Source organism: Canis lupus, chromosome 9, assembly GCF_011100685.1.
Source record: "Canis lupus familiaris isolate Mischka breed German Shepherd chromosome 9, alternate assembly UU_Cfam_GSD_1.0, whole genome shotgun sequence".
Classification (NCBI taxonomy): domain Eukaryota; kingdom Metazoa; phylum Chordata; class Mammalia; order Carnivora; family Canidae; genus Canis; species Canis lupus.
The window spans coordinates 58822696-58836753 of NC_049230.1; the positions used below are offsets into that span (position 1 = coordinate 58822696).

Here is a 14058-nt window from a genome sequence, read left to right on the forward strand (position 1 = left end):
TTCTGTCTCCCTGGAGACCCAACTCAGAGTTGGCCTTTATCTGAGAAGGGTCAAGGTCGGGAGGAAGCCTACAGGTCTTTTCCCAGGCTCCAGAGGCAGGTGGGGCCTGGAGTTTGGAAGTGGGGGGCTCACAGGAGCCACAGACTCATTATCCTCTCCAAACCTGCTCAGTCACTAGGTTCCCCAAATAAGAAAACAGAATTGCCACCCTCCCAGGCCCTGCCCCACCCAGACAGAGTGAGGACACAACTCTGACTCTTTCTTCCTCATCCTCCCCTCTCATGTGTTATTCATTCCACCCCCTACATCTAGCGAGTTCCCCATTTCTCCCCACCCTCAAGCTGCTTTCCTTGCCCAGGCCTCTGCTCAGCTGATGGTTCACTGCTGTGACTCCACGATAAATGGCATGTGCTCTGCCTGGACACTTGACATAGTGAAAGCACGTTGTCTGCTGGCACCTTGCCAGGCACTTTGTTTTCACAACCCCATGAGGTGGATACTATTATCAACCCCGCTTTATAGATGAGGACACTGAGGCCCCAGACCTCTATGTCAGCTGCCATATTAAGGCAGATGTCATGTGCTGTGGTGAAGATGGGATCCGAACGCCCGGCAGCCTGGATCCAGATTTGGAGACTGAGACTGAGGGCTCTGGCGTCAGCGGGAGCTGGGCTGGAATCGTCCAGATTCTTACCTAGAATCTTCCAGGTAAGTTGGAATCTTGCCCAGGGACTTGCAAGCTGTATGACCTCAGGAAATTCACATCACCTCCTGAGCCCTAGTTTTTCCATCTGTACAATGGAGATGCTGATCTTACCTTGGGTTGTGGGGAAGGTAAGATGAAGTAGCGCACATAAAGCTTGATGGACAGTAGTTACTATCTCATTGCTAACAGCGCTTCCTGCTTCCAATCTTCCCTCCTGAGTCCCACCCACCACCCAGCAGGCTGAGTAATCTTTCTTTAAAAAAAAAAAAAAATCATTTCTTTAAAAAAAAAAAAAAAAGCCATCTTGATACCATTACTCTGGCTAAAATATTCCACATGTCTCCAAGGCTCTTCGCTGCTACAAGATAAATCCTCTCTCTTTACCCCAGGATCCAAGGCCTCCCTGATACGGCCTCTGATGTTCTGCCCCCCATGCATTTCCTCTGCCTCTCCTGCCGTGGATTCTCACTCTCACGTCCCACACTTCATTCCCTGGCTTTTTCTCTTACCTACCAGGCTCTGCTTACACTCTCTCTTCTGCACATGCAATTCCTGCCTCCTGGAACACGATTCTCCACCACTCCCTAGTTCTGCGACTCCCCTTCTCTGCCGAGGTGAATGAGAAGTGGATTAAGCCATACTCTCTCCTCCAGCCTTGCCTTGCAATGCCTTTATTGTTATTCTTACAATGCAACGTGGAGTTATGGCTTCTGTCTCCTCTACTAGAATATAAACTCTTTGAGGCAGAGACTTATACAGAGGAGCCACGCCCGGTTGGAGGTTGGGAGTCCCAAGTGGCCTTACTCCTGGGCCCTGAGATCCTCTTGGCCTTTCCATTTGCCTCCCTGGAGGACAGAGAAGCACCTGCCAGGGAGAAAGCCCTGGCACTAAAGGTCTGGAGTGCCCCTTGTTGGAAGATGCTTTTTGGAGGGATCTGCCCAGCTCATAATGGCTCTTTTCTCCAGACTTCTCTCCTGCCGCAGTGACAGACCAGCTTCCTAGGATACAGCTGATCAGACTATAGGCCGCAGCCCCAAATGGTCCAGTCTCAGAGCAGAATCAGATCCAAGACACAACATACAGTTATCCAGTAGGGAATTAAAAAGAATTCCAAGGACACCTGGCCAGCTCATCAGAAGATCATGTGACTCTTGACCTCAGGATCATGAGTTTGAGTCACACATTTGGTGTAGAGATTACTTAATTAATGAATACACTTTATTTTTTAAAAATTTTTTTAATTTTTATTTATTTATGATAGTCACAGAGAGAGAGAGAGAGAGAGAGAAAGAGAGACAGAGACATAGGGAGAAGCAGGCTCCATGCACCGGGAGCCCGACGTGGGATTCGATCCCGGGTCTCCAGGATCGCGCCCTGGGCCCAAGGCAGGCGCCAAACCGCTGCGCCACCCAGGGATCTCTGAATACACTTTAAAAAAAAAAAAAGAATTCCAGCCCTTACCTGAATTTCAAGAACAATAGAGGAATTCAGACTAGAACTCACAGCAGCACTTCCCACCTGTTCTCTCTTCCCCGCCCCCACTTGCACCTGCTCCAACACCTTTCATAACACCAAATCCCCCGATGCTCCTTAGGTGTCTCTTTTTCTCTCCTCCCTTCTTCCCAGTTCTTTGTCTTAACCTCTCACCTCTACCCTTCCTTCCTTCTCCCTGCTTTACCATCCCCTCTACCTAATCTTCTGATTCTTCACAACTTGGGATCTGGGAACCCAGTTAGCAAATGGTTGGAGAACAGGGCAGGCATAGGGAAGGTATCTGACACTGGCACATTAATAAATACTCTCCCCAATATGCACACAGGGGATCTGGCACTTTCTTCTGTTATTCTTTCATTCCAGACACAAGTCTCATGTACAATTTGCCTATCACTACCATATTTATCCTGAGGTCTCGCAGCCATCCTGACTCACTTGTCTTTTCCCATGCCTTGCCTGCCTTTTATAGTTCACAAAGCGCTTTTATATTCCCTGTCTCACCAGAACTTCCTGATAACCCTGGGAAGGTGGAGACTAATATTGTCCCCATGTTACAGATAGAACAACTGAAAGAAGCTAACTCACCTGCCCGAGGTGCCACAGGCAGGATTTGAACCCAGATCTTCCTGAGTCTAGGTAAAGCTCTTAAACACTACTCTCCTTGTCTTTTCAATGAGATCTTCTTTCAGCTGATGCTGAGACCACCGTGTTTATATTAAGATACACACATATGTACGCACACAATCACACCCATCCGTGTAGAAAGAGATCCAATTCATGCAGTGTATAGATGATACACCCCAACATGCAGACTAACCTGTGGACACCAAATGGTGAGCGCATACCCAGGAGCAAGCACAGCACCGGGGCACACATGTCCACATACAGAAGTACAGTCTCCAGCCACGCATGTGTGTGCACACCACTAGAAAAGCGTCATTAATATGGGCAAAAGTGAGGCTAACCCCACTGCTCTTCTGGTGGTCCTCTATGGCCCTGAATTCCCCCCAGGTCCCCCAGTTACCATGGCCTGCCCCTGCCTGAGCCCCTCCATCCCCTTTTCCTCCTGCATATTCTTTCATTGTGCCCTTTCCTGAACTCAGCTCTGCCACCAGGCTCTGCTGGGATCTCGTTATTTTTACAGCTGCAGGGAGCAACCTCTCAGAGAGAAGAAGGGAAGGCTTTGCTAAGAGGGTGGATGCCTAACTCTCAGAGTCACTGCCAGCCCAGCCTAGAGGGGCAAAGTTTCCCCTGTCCAGCTGAGATGGTGGCTGTGGTCACCTCCAAGGCCTGCCAGAGGGACCTTCCCTGGCAAATTGGCTCAGCACTGCTGCCAACTCTCCCCTCAGGGCTGGGGACACCCGGGTTTGGCTCTGGGCTTTGTGCCCAGAAAGGTCTCTAGCCCAGCAGCCAAGAGAAGGGGATTCTGCATCAGTGAGGATGTAGACAGAGCCCTGAAATTCTCCTTGTTTCACTTCCATTTACAGAGCAGGGAGCTCCAGGGCTCTGTTCATTGGTGTGGATCAGAGAACCTGCAGGGTGGTTTGCAGCACCAAGAGACAGGAGAGGGGGGCTAGTTCTGGGAATCTTTACATGAGGGCAAAAGTGTGTTGGAGGAGAGAGGGAGGGAGAGGCTTGGGGACAAAAGGAGGGAAGCAGAGAGTATCTTATCACGGGTAGTCTCCTCTTGGCTGCAGAGGCAAAGGAAGACCACCTCCTGAAAACACTTTCATCTTGCCACCTTGCCCCCATCTCCATAAACCTACCAAGACAGCAGAAGGACTCTGGATTCCTCTTTTTTTTTTTTTAAGACTTTATTTAGGGATCCCTGGGTGGTGCAGCGGTTTGGCGCCTGCCTTTGGCCCAGGGCGCGATCCTGGAGACCCGGGATCGAATCCCATGTTGGGCTCCCGGTGCATGGAGCCTGCTTCTCCCTCTGCCTGTGTCTCTGACTCTCTCTCTCTCTCTCTCTCTGTGACTATCATAAATAAATAAAAATTAAAAAAAAGACTTTATTTATTTATTTGAGAGAGACAGAGAGTGAAAGAGAGCACGAGCTGGGGGAGAGGCAGATGGAGAGAGAAAGACAGATTCCCCGCTGAGAAGGGAGCCTGATGCAGGGCTTGATCCCAGGACCCTGCGATCATATGACTTGAGCCAAAGGCAGATACTTAACTGACTGAGCTACCTAGGTGCCCAGGACCCTGATTCTTCCTGCTAACTTCCATCAGCAGCTGCAATCAGTTTAGCTAAAGTGGCATCTTTCCTGCTTGACATCTGGCTGTAAAGACCCAGTGTGACATCAGATGTTCTCCTTCTGAGGTTCCCCTCTGGCTGCCCTGATTCTCAGACCCATACCCAGCCTCCTAGACCTCAGGACCTCTACCAAGAGCTGTCCACCAGATTGGACACCTCTGAGTCCCTGGCTATGTAAGGAGTGGCCCTGGGGACAGCCTGGAAGCATCTTTCTGGCACAGGGTTGGTTGGGGTAAGGCCTCTGGGGGCTCCCCCAACACATCCACCCTCTCTCTGCTGAAGAGTGAGTCTGTTGTTGATTTTAGCAAAGTTTAGCAAAGAACTCATTATTTCATTTTCCAGCCCAGAATGCCCCAGTTGTGGAGTTAATTCCCCATCCTGACATAGGGCTAGCGCCAGACGGAATCAAAACTTTTGCTGAATACCCACTGGGCACCACTGTTTCCATCACAGGGTTAATTAGTCCCCATGAGCCTTAATCAAAGGAGGCTGCCTGGGCTGGGAGTTCAGAGACCTGGATGTCAATTCTGCAACTGATGACTGTGTGGGTGAGTTCTATCAGACAAGGTCCTTTCCCTCTCTGGGCCTTGGTTTTCCCAACTGCAAAATGAGCAGCTAAACCCGGACAATTCGCAAAGTCCTTTCCAGCTGGCTCGAACTTTCCATGACATTCTGTGATAGTGACATTTCTATAACAGCCAACCATGGTCTAGGATGACGTTCTTAGTCATTCCATGACATTTACAGCCATCTACAGCATTCTATGATGACATGGAAGGTTAGTCCTTGACATGCAATGACATTTACAACCATCTACAGCGTTCTATGACATCTCTTGACATTTACAACAATCTATGACATTTACAAGAATTCACGATATCCCGTGACATTGACATTCCAGAGCATTTTGCGACATTCCTTGACATTCAACAGCACTCTATGGCATTCTAGCTGTGATATTCTGTGGCATTCTGTGACATTCTAAATTTATACCGTGTCGACTTGTCTCTCTTCTGAGGGGCCTCCCTGACATAGCCAGAGAAGCTGTATTCTCCTTCAGGATCGTCCCCCAAGTCTCCTCCTACTCAAGGCGCATGACCCCTCTGTGGCCAGAGGCCATTGAATCTGGGTCTGTAGAGTCACCTGACCACAATCCTGATGTGGGCTTTGGGGTTGTAAGGGACAATGTCTCCAGCGACAGTCATCTCCTTGGGAGTTTTTGCTCCCAAAAAGATCCTTCTCTCACTCCACCACCAGAATGTTGCAATTAATGGCTCCTTCCTTCAGGATAAGGGGGTCTCCTTGGCATAACATTAAGTTTAAGCACACAAGATATTTGCAAAGATTTGACCTATGGGAATGGCAATTTTATATGGTTCAACCTAATGCAACAGAAAGAATGTGGATTTGAGAATCAGTCTTGGGACAAACACCGGTGCTGCTGTTGCTTAGCTGTGAAACCTGGGCAACCTTGTCAGGCCTCCCTTTCCTCATCCATAAATACAAATAAGAACTTCTTACTCAAGGGGTTGGTGGAGGATTCAATGGGATAATGCAAGTACAGAGTAAGGCCAAAGAGCTAGAAAAGAATAAGAAGGCCATAAAGACCATCTTTCTTCTCCTTCGTTTCCTTCCCCTGAAGCCATAGGAAAACAATTCATGCGTGAAATGGCACAAGTCAAAAAAGAAGACCTGGGTTTTGATCTTGACTCAGCCACTTCCTCACTGTATACCCTTGAGATGACGATTCTGTTCTGCGGACTTCAGCTTTCCCATCTGTAAAATGGGGTAGGAAACAGATCAGTTCAAGGACCTTCTGGCTCTGATGGCCTGGCCTTCTCTGGCTGGGAGGGGAAAGGTGATAGAACAAGGAATCCTGGAGTCTGGTGGGGCAGGCCCTGGGGAATAATGGGTCACCATAGTCTGTGAGGACAGGACACAGGCAAGTGGGAGGAGCAGGGCAGACCCGAAGGAAGAAACGTTTCTTTCTAACCATTGTGAGATGACAAGCTTGGTTGTAATGATGCTTCTCGTGTTTTCAGCAAATGGCTCTACAGTCTCCACCTGAGGGAGTGGCCAAGTGCACCAGGCCAGGCGGGTTGTGCCATTGGGTTGTGCCACCTCCAGCCCTGTAGGCCCCGGGGTGGTGGGAAGGAAGCTGGTCTGGGGCTGAAACCTTAAGAGACTGCGCCCCCTGGTGGCCAGATTCTGTCATTGCAGCACAGGGCTCCAGGTCCAGGGGCTGACTCCCCCACTGACCAGGGCTTGGTCTTAGCCGGGCAAATTTCTTTTTGAGAGGACATTGAGAGACGGATTTGTAAGGAGGTGACTCAAGCTGGGGCAAGCCTGTAGGGCAGAAGACTGGTAAAGACCCTTAGTAACCTGTTCAACAAAGTTTAGTGAGCACCTACTATGTGCCAGGCAGAGTGCTGGGCTCTCCTGCTGAGTGTTGAACAAAACAAGGACCTTGCTCTTGGAGGAGCTTACAGAGTATGGGGCTCCTGGGCTGACTGAGGACCTACTATGAACCCGATTCTCGTCTCTGGACTCTTCACAGTAAACCTGGGAGGTGAGAATTATCATCCCCATTTTGTCGGTAAGGAAACTAAGAGCTGAGGCTGCATAGCTAGAGGGGGCAGAGCTATGATTCATTCTTAGATCTAGATGCTTCCAGAGTTTCCCATCACATGAAGTTTGTGCAGTAGGAAGAGCCCATCCCAGGCAAGCCTCTCATCTCAGTAGCCTTCTTTGGGAAATGGGGCCTAGGAGGTTTCAGTGGGTTCAGCAAGGAAGGGGGTATCCGGACCTCTGCCCACGCCCTGAGTCCAGTGGGACTGCCTTCCAGACTGAGGGATGCTCCAGGGAAGCAGGCGTCCGAGAGCCTGGGCATTGTTCTCATTGTCTTGGCCTTCTCTTTGTCTGGGGAGCATCCGGGGCTCGCTCCTCCCCTAGCGGAGATGGGGGCCAGCTGCCTGGAGAGTCTGCTGCCGCTCATTAGAGCCCTCATAAATGCCTCTCTCATGGGACTTCCCACCCCAGGGTCTGAGGGAGAGTTTGACACGAATCTAAAAATAGCTGCTGTTTTGTTCCTTTGTTGGAGGGGAGGGGCTGGCAGAGGGGCTCCAGCTCCCCTTAATGACCTGCCCACAAGGAACAAAGCCTATTCTCTGGATTTGCTCTGCTTCCGCAGTGCCCTGGCCTCCCCAGCTCCTGGAGTTGGGTGGTGAATGGTGGTCCTGCTGGCAGAGGCAGGGCCAGAGCCCAGGCCTCTGAGCCAGACGACCTAGGCCCCAGTAGCACACAATGTGCAGTGAGATGTATGGGCAAGGCTCTGTGGGGGGAGGAGTCTGCATGGGTCATGTGACATCGGGTTTGATGTCACACCCCACATCGCAACTGATGGAGGATGGTACAACAAATCACTGTGTGGGGTTTATTACAGGCAGGCAACTCTGGGATGGTGTGCGACTGAGCTAGAGACTCTGTGGCCATGTGTAGGTGACACTATGTTGGGTGTTGGCTGGTCATAGTGAGCTTCACTACATGCAGGTGACACTATGTGTGTGTTGGTTTGACAAGAGGTGATGGGACTGACTCTGCAGGTGACACTGTGTGTGACTCTGTGGCTATGTTGGTGACACTGGGAGGTGGGGCTAACTGTGCAGGTGACAGTGATAACCAAATGGCAGGAAGCCATGGTAGCACCCATAGCCCGGAGCGAGCCTGGCCCAGCTTCTAATTCCTGTCTCTCTAGGCAGCTTGTGGGAACTCCTTTGGGTTTCTCTTGTTCATTATTCCTGTTCTTTTCCTTTTACCTGCTACTGCCTTGCTCCCCAGGCATCTCTCTACATCTGCACCAGGAGTGGGATGCTTGGCTTTCAGGGGTCCTGCAGATGTGGCCACCCACCACCCAATGTTGGGAGAAAAGCTGAACTAGAAGTAAGCACGCCACACTCCTGTGGAGGCCCGCCCAGGGACAGGAGGCAGGAGTGGGGAGCAGCCAGGAGGCTCTCAGCCTCACCCTCAATGTTTAGGTTCACTTCTCTCTCTCTCTCTCTTTCGCTTTTTTTTTTTTAATTTTTTTATTTATTTATGATAGTCACACAGAGAGAGGGAGAGAGAGGCAGAGACACAGGCAGAGGGAGAAGCAGGCTCCATGCACCGGGAGCCCGACGTGGGACTCGATCCCGGGTCTCCAGGATCGCGCCCTGGGCCAAAGGCAGGCGCCAAACCGCTGCGCCACCCAGGGATCCCATCTCTTTCCCTTTTTTATAGGCTCTTTTTTTTTATTTTTTATTTTTTTTAACATTTCACTCATCTATTCATGAGAGACACAAAGAGAGAGGCAGAGACAGGCAGAGGGAGAAGCAGACTCCACGCAGGGAGCCTGATGAGGAACTCCGTCCGCAGGCATCCCTAGGTTCACTTCTCAAAGGTAGAATGCATACATATGTTACTGCAGAGTTTTAAAAAGAATCGAAGCAGACATGACAAAAAAGTTATTCATTGTTAATCTAGTTGGTGTGATTTTGAGTAATTATTATACTGTTCTTTTGACTACTCAGAATTTTTAATCTCTCAAAATAATGAACAAAGGCAATACTGCACATGATAGAGTTTGTTATACACAAAAGTTAACACTGATGTCAGGCACTGTGCTGAGTGCTTTATGTGGATTATCTTGCTGAATGTTTCCCACAATCCTAGGAAGGGGCTATGGTTAGCATCCCCCATTTTATAGATGGGGAAAAATGAGGTTCAGAGGCCCTGTGGCAGGTGTGCTGGCTTTTACCCTAACTTCCACACTGCATGGGAGCTCAGGAAAGCCCCGAGTTCCCCTCTGCTGGATCACCTGGCACTGAGGGGGTGAGGCCTAGGTTTTATGTATTAGTTATTTATTATGTGCAATAAATCATCCCCAAATGCCATGGTTTAAAACAACAGTAATCATTTAACATCTCTCACAGTCTTTCTGAGTCAGGAATCTAGGGGCAGGCTGGGCTGGGCAGTCCTGCTTAAGTGATCCTGAGTTTTCTGTTAGATGTTGAGGGGCTGCACTTATTTGAGCATTGGACTGGGGCTGGAGGATCCACTTGCAAGTTAGCTTACCCCACATTTCTAACAAGCTGATGGGACCTGTCAATCCCTCTTTACGTGGGCCTCTCCTCAAGGCATCTGGAGCTTCCTCACAGCCTGGGGACTGGGATCCAAGAGTGAAAACCCCAGGAGAACCAGGCAGAAGCTATATTGTCTTTTATGACTTGGTCTTGAAGTCACATAGCATCACTTCCACAGTATTCTACTGGCCAAAAGGGTCACACCTGATTTGATATAGGGCAGGACTGTCAGGAACTCTGCAGGGTCTGAGATTTTACCCTAATTGCATGCTAAGGAGTTAGCCTGCCTCTGCTTCTTGGATGCTGGCAGAAGACATGAGGTGCGCCAGAAGAAGTTTGTAACTCACAGCAATAGCAGTAGCCAGAATTATAACAGCAGAGCCCCAACTCCCACAGATCAGCACAGAAAGGACTAAAAATCACCTGCACACAGGGCAGCCCGGTGGCTCAGCGGTTTAGTGCCTCCTTCTGCTCAGGGCGTGATCCTGGGGTCCCGGGATTCAGTCCCACGTCGGGCTCCCTGCATGGAGCCTGCTTCTCCCTCTGCCTGTCTCTGCCTCTCTGGGTGTCCCATAAATAAATAAGTAAATAAATAAATAAAGTCTTTTAAAAAAATAAAAAAATAAAAATCACCTGCACACAGACTGGGTCATGTTATAAGAGAGCAACTCTAATTGGGGGACCCAAATCTTCTATCATTAGCAGTAGCATGCCTGCTCTTTCCCCCAGAGGGGGACACTATGTCAGTCTTCCAGAGGGTTTGCCACACAAACATCCATGACAAGAGAGTCCAGAACAAAGGACAGTCAGAGCCTTGCTCACGAGTCATGCTAAAATGTGAGAGCTCGGTCTTAGTCAGCTGGGGCTGCCGTCACACAGTCCCACAGACTAGGTGGCTTAAAGGACCTAGAACTTGATTTTTCACAGTTTTCAGGGACTGGAAAGTTCAAGATCAAAGTGTTGGTCAATTTGGTTCCCAGTGAGAGTTTTCCTGTTGGCTTGTAGATGGCCACCTTCCACTGTGTCCTCTCATAGCAGAGAGGGGGGGTGGGGAGGGAGGGAGAGATAAGGAGAGAGGGAAACCTCTTACAAGGCCATCAGTCCTATGGGATTAGCGACATCCTCACGTAATCTCTTCCTGAAGCAAGAAATGGGGAGTGGAGGCCACAGCCTCTTTGTTAATAGTGATAACATCCTTTAACAAACACCCTTAACTATTTTTGAATATCTGAAGTGGAATTTGCCTTTCTCTTTTTATTTCTTTCAGAACATTTCTAATTCCCCTAAGGCAGATGGATGTTCCCTGACCAACCATGGCCAAGATCATAATTTTTTAAAAGTGAGGCACCTTGGGGGGCACAGTTGGTTAAGTGTCCAACTCTTGGTTTCAGTTCAGGTCCTGATATCAGACTCTTGAGATCAAGCTCCACCTTGAGACTGTCTCTGTGCTCAGCAGGGAGTCTGCTTGGGATTCTCTCTCCCTCTCCCTCTGCCTCCCACCCCCACTGGGCTCTCACTCATTCTCTCTCTCTTTCTTAAATAAGTCTTTTTTTTTTTTTAAGAATTTTTTTTTAAAAAGCACGTTGATAATCTTCAAACCACTAAGCCAGTTTACACACAATTATTCAGAAACATAAGTGAGATTATCTAATACAACTGTCTTCAATTTTACTTTTTATATAGAAAACATCAATTCTATGTAAGTAATACAGATATACTTTTTTTTAAACAGTGCAATAGTATTCCAGAGTATAGATATACCACAATGTATTCAACCATAATTCTGAAAGACATTTAAGTTATTTCTAAATATTTCTGTATTACCGTAGTGCTTTAGGGAATAATCTTACAAATATATTTTTGCATGTATGTGCTAGTAATTTTATAGGATGGATGTTTTCAAGTGGAATTGCTGGGATCTAAAATACACATACTTCATATTTTGATAGATATGTGAGTGTGCTCATTTCTCCACACCTACTCCATTATTGAATACCATCCGCTTTTTAGTTTAGTAAATCTGTTGGACAAAAAGTAGTTTCCTCACGTGTTTTAATTTTCATTGTTATTAGTGAGCTTAAGCTTTCTTCATCATTTACTGGCCATTTGTAATATTTCTTTCTGAACTATTTGACCATATATCTAGCCTATTTTACTATTGGATTGCTGTTATTTTTTTATTGGTTTGCAACAACTCTTTATATGTCCCCCCCCTCCCCCTCAGTGAGGTTTGTTAAACAAAACAAGCTGAAGTCCCAGGAGCAGGTCTCTTTGGAAGGGCAAAGCTTCTTAAGAAGCTCCAGGGGAGGTATCCCTGGGTGGCTCAGCGGTTTAGCGCCTGCCTTTGGCCCAGGGCATGATCCTGGAGTCCCGGGATCAAGTCCCACGTCGGGCTCCCTGCATGGAGCCTGCTTCTCCCTCCTCCTGTGTCTCTGCCCCTCTCTCTCTCTATGTCTAAAATAAATAAATAAATAAATAAATAAATAAATAAATAAATAAATAAATAAAAGAAGCTCCAGGGGAAGCCTGGGAGGAGCAATTCTGGATCCTTGGCTGCCTAGGAGCCTGTAGGAGGAATCTGCACCTGCAACCATCCGGCCTTCTCCCCGTGGTGCCTCTGCCAGCACGCACTCGTAGACACAATCAGTGCCACCCAAAAACACCAAACACAGCTGAAACTCACATCCATGGATATGCAGAAACAATAAAAACTGCATGAGTGTGCATACCCACATGGGTATGGGCATGGGCATACATGCCACGTGTCCCCATTCATAAATGGTAACATGTACAGATGTAAGGATACCCACAGGTACAAAGTACATGTATGTGTGAGCACAAATACATCGACATGTACACACAGGCCCTTTCAGGTACAGCTCTGTTAAGAGATGCAGTGCGCACATGTGCACACAGACCCAAATGTGGGTACCTACTGTCTCAGCCAGAGGCCCAGCAAGAAACAGTTGGCACACTCAAACAAGGTAAGCAAAATGTAATGAAGGGGCCATCCACAAAGGTGAGCATAGGGTAAAGGAAAATCCAAAGCTATAGTGATGCCCTTGGTGCTAGCAATAGTAGGGAGCCAGGTTGCCCACCCTCGGCCTGGAGGGCCAGGGGATGGGGCCATGTGGGAGCTGGTCAAAGCTACAGTTTTGCAAAGCTACAGTCCTGCAGTTTTGCAGGACTCTCCAACAGAAACTATGGCGATCAGATAGTCGGATCTACTTTATAACTCCTAGGCCACTACTGAGCCACAGCCTGATGGGGGAGGAGCTGGCCAGTCCAGCCCCTGCCTTCTGATCTGCTGGCCAGGGTGGCCATTGGCCGAACCCAGCTAGAAGCCAGACAGGAATCTGGTTGAGGCGCTTGCAGGGTCAGTGTTCTTGGGGGGCATGAAGCAGGGTGGAGAGCAAATCTAGAGGGACAGAGTATGTCTAACATTTGTGCATGTATGATGGCACCCACACGCAGGGCACTAGGGTATACACACACACAAAGATGCACAATGCAATGTGTTCACATGTACACTGTACCACCTATACACAGTTTAGACCAACACAGGCCTTAGAAGAAGGCTGAAAGCAACACCCTGGGCCTGGCCTAGGCCACAGGCGAGATCCTCCTCCTTTCTTTCCCCCTCCCCCTTCCTTCCCTACCCCTCACTCCAAGCCCAGAGCCAGCTCTTTGCTGAGCTCTTTGTTACTCTTGGCAAAGACCGAATCCCAAAGGGACAATGGGTCAGCCAGGGCTGCACAAATCACCAGCTCTTTGGGGGCCTTTCATGGTCTGGCCTGCCTGAGTGACAGCTGAATTGGGTTCAGATCGGGAAGGAGGGGGAGGCTTCTGGAGGCAGGCCCTATAGCCATAGAGCTGGGCGATCTCCAGGCTCCTGCCTGACTCCCAACCCCCCAACAGGCTGCCCCTCTATACCACTGACTCCAATATAGGAGCATCTGGCCCAGGCCAGGGAAACTGGGGCCCCTCACTTTTCTCACTGCCTTACTCCCCACCCACATCTTAGCACATGCCCAAATCCTATCCATTTTACCTTCTAAGCCCCACCACTGCTAACATCCCAGTCCTAGTCCCAGTCTCCTCATCTTTGACCTGGATGCCTGCCCAGGAGCTCCCTGCCTCCAGGGAGCCGCTACTTCCAGCCAGAGGAACTTTTTTGAAATGTAAATCGAATCAGTTTCCTCTCCTGCTTAAGATCCTTCAATGGCTCTCACACCCCCCACCAAATAAAGTGCCAACTCAGCCTCATCTCACACCATCTGGTCCCTGACCCCATTCCCAGCCTCATGGCTCACTCTCTGCTCCCTCCCTCCGCCCCATGCTCCCACTTCTCTGGGTCTGCTATACCCTCTCCTTCCCCTGGGCCTTTGCACATGCTGTTCTCTCTGCCAAGAAGCTTTTCCCCGAGTATTTCATTGACTAAATCCTCCCAGAGGAAAGTTCCTCAAAGTAACTGTAGGATAAGAT

The 14058-nt window shown here is 49.0% G+C and overlaps 1 non-coding gene across 2 annotated transcripts in view; it reads left to right on the forward strand.

Annotated features, from left to right (window-relative positions):
• Positions 1-340: 340 nt before the first annotated feature.
• LOC111097552 overlaps positions 341-14058 on the forward strand; it is a 77256-nt gene continuing 63538 nt past the window's right edge. For both annotated transcript variants that reach the window (XR_005364089.1, XR_005364088.1), the window contains exon 1: positions 341-708. This is a non-coding gene — a transcript (uncharacterized LOC111097552). The remainder of the gene's footprint in view (positions 709-14058) is intronic.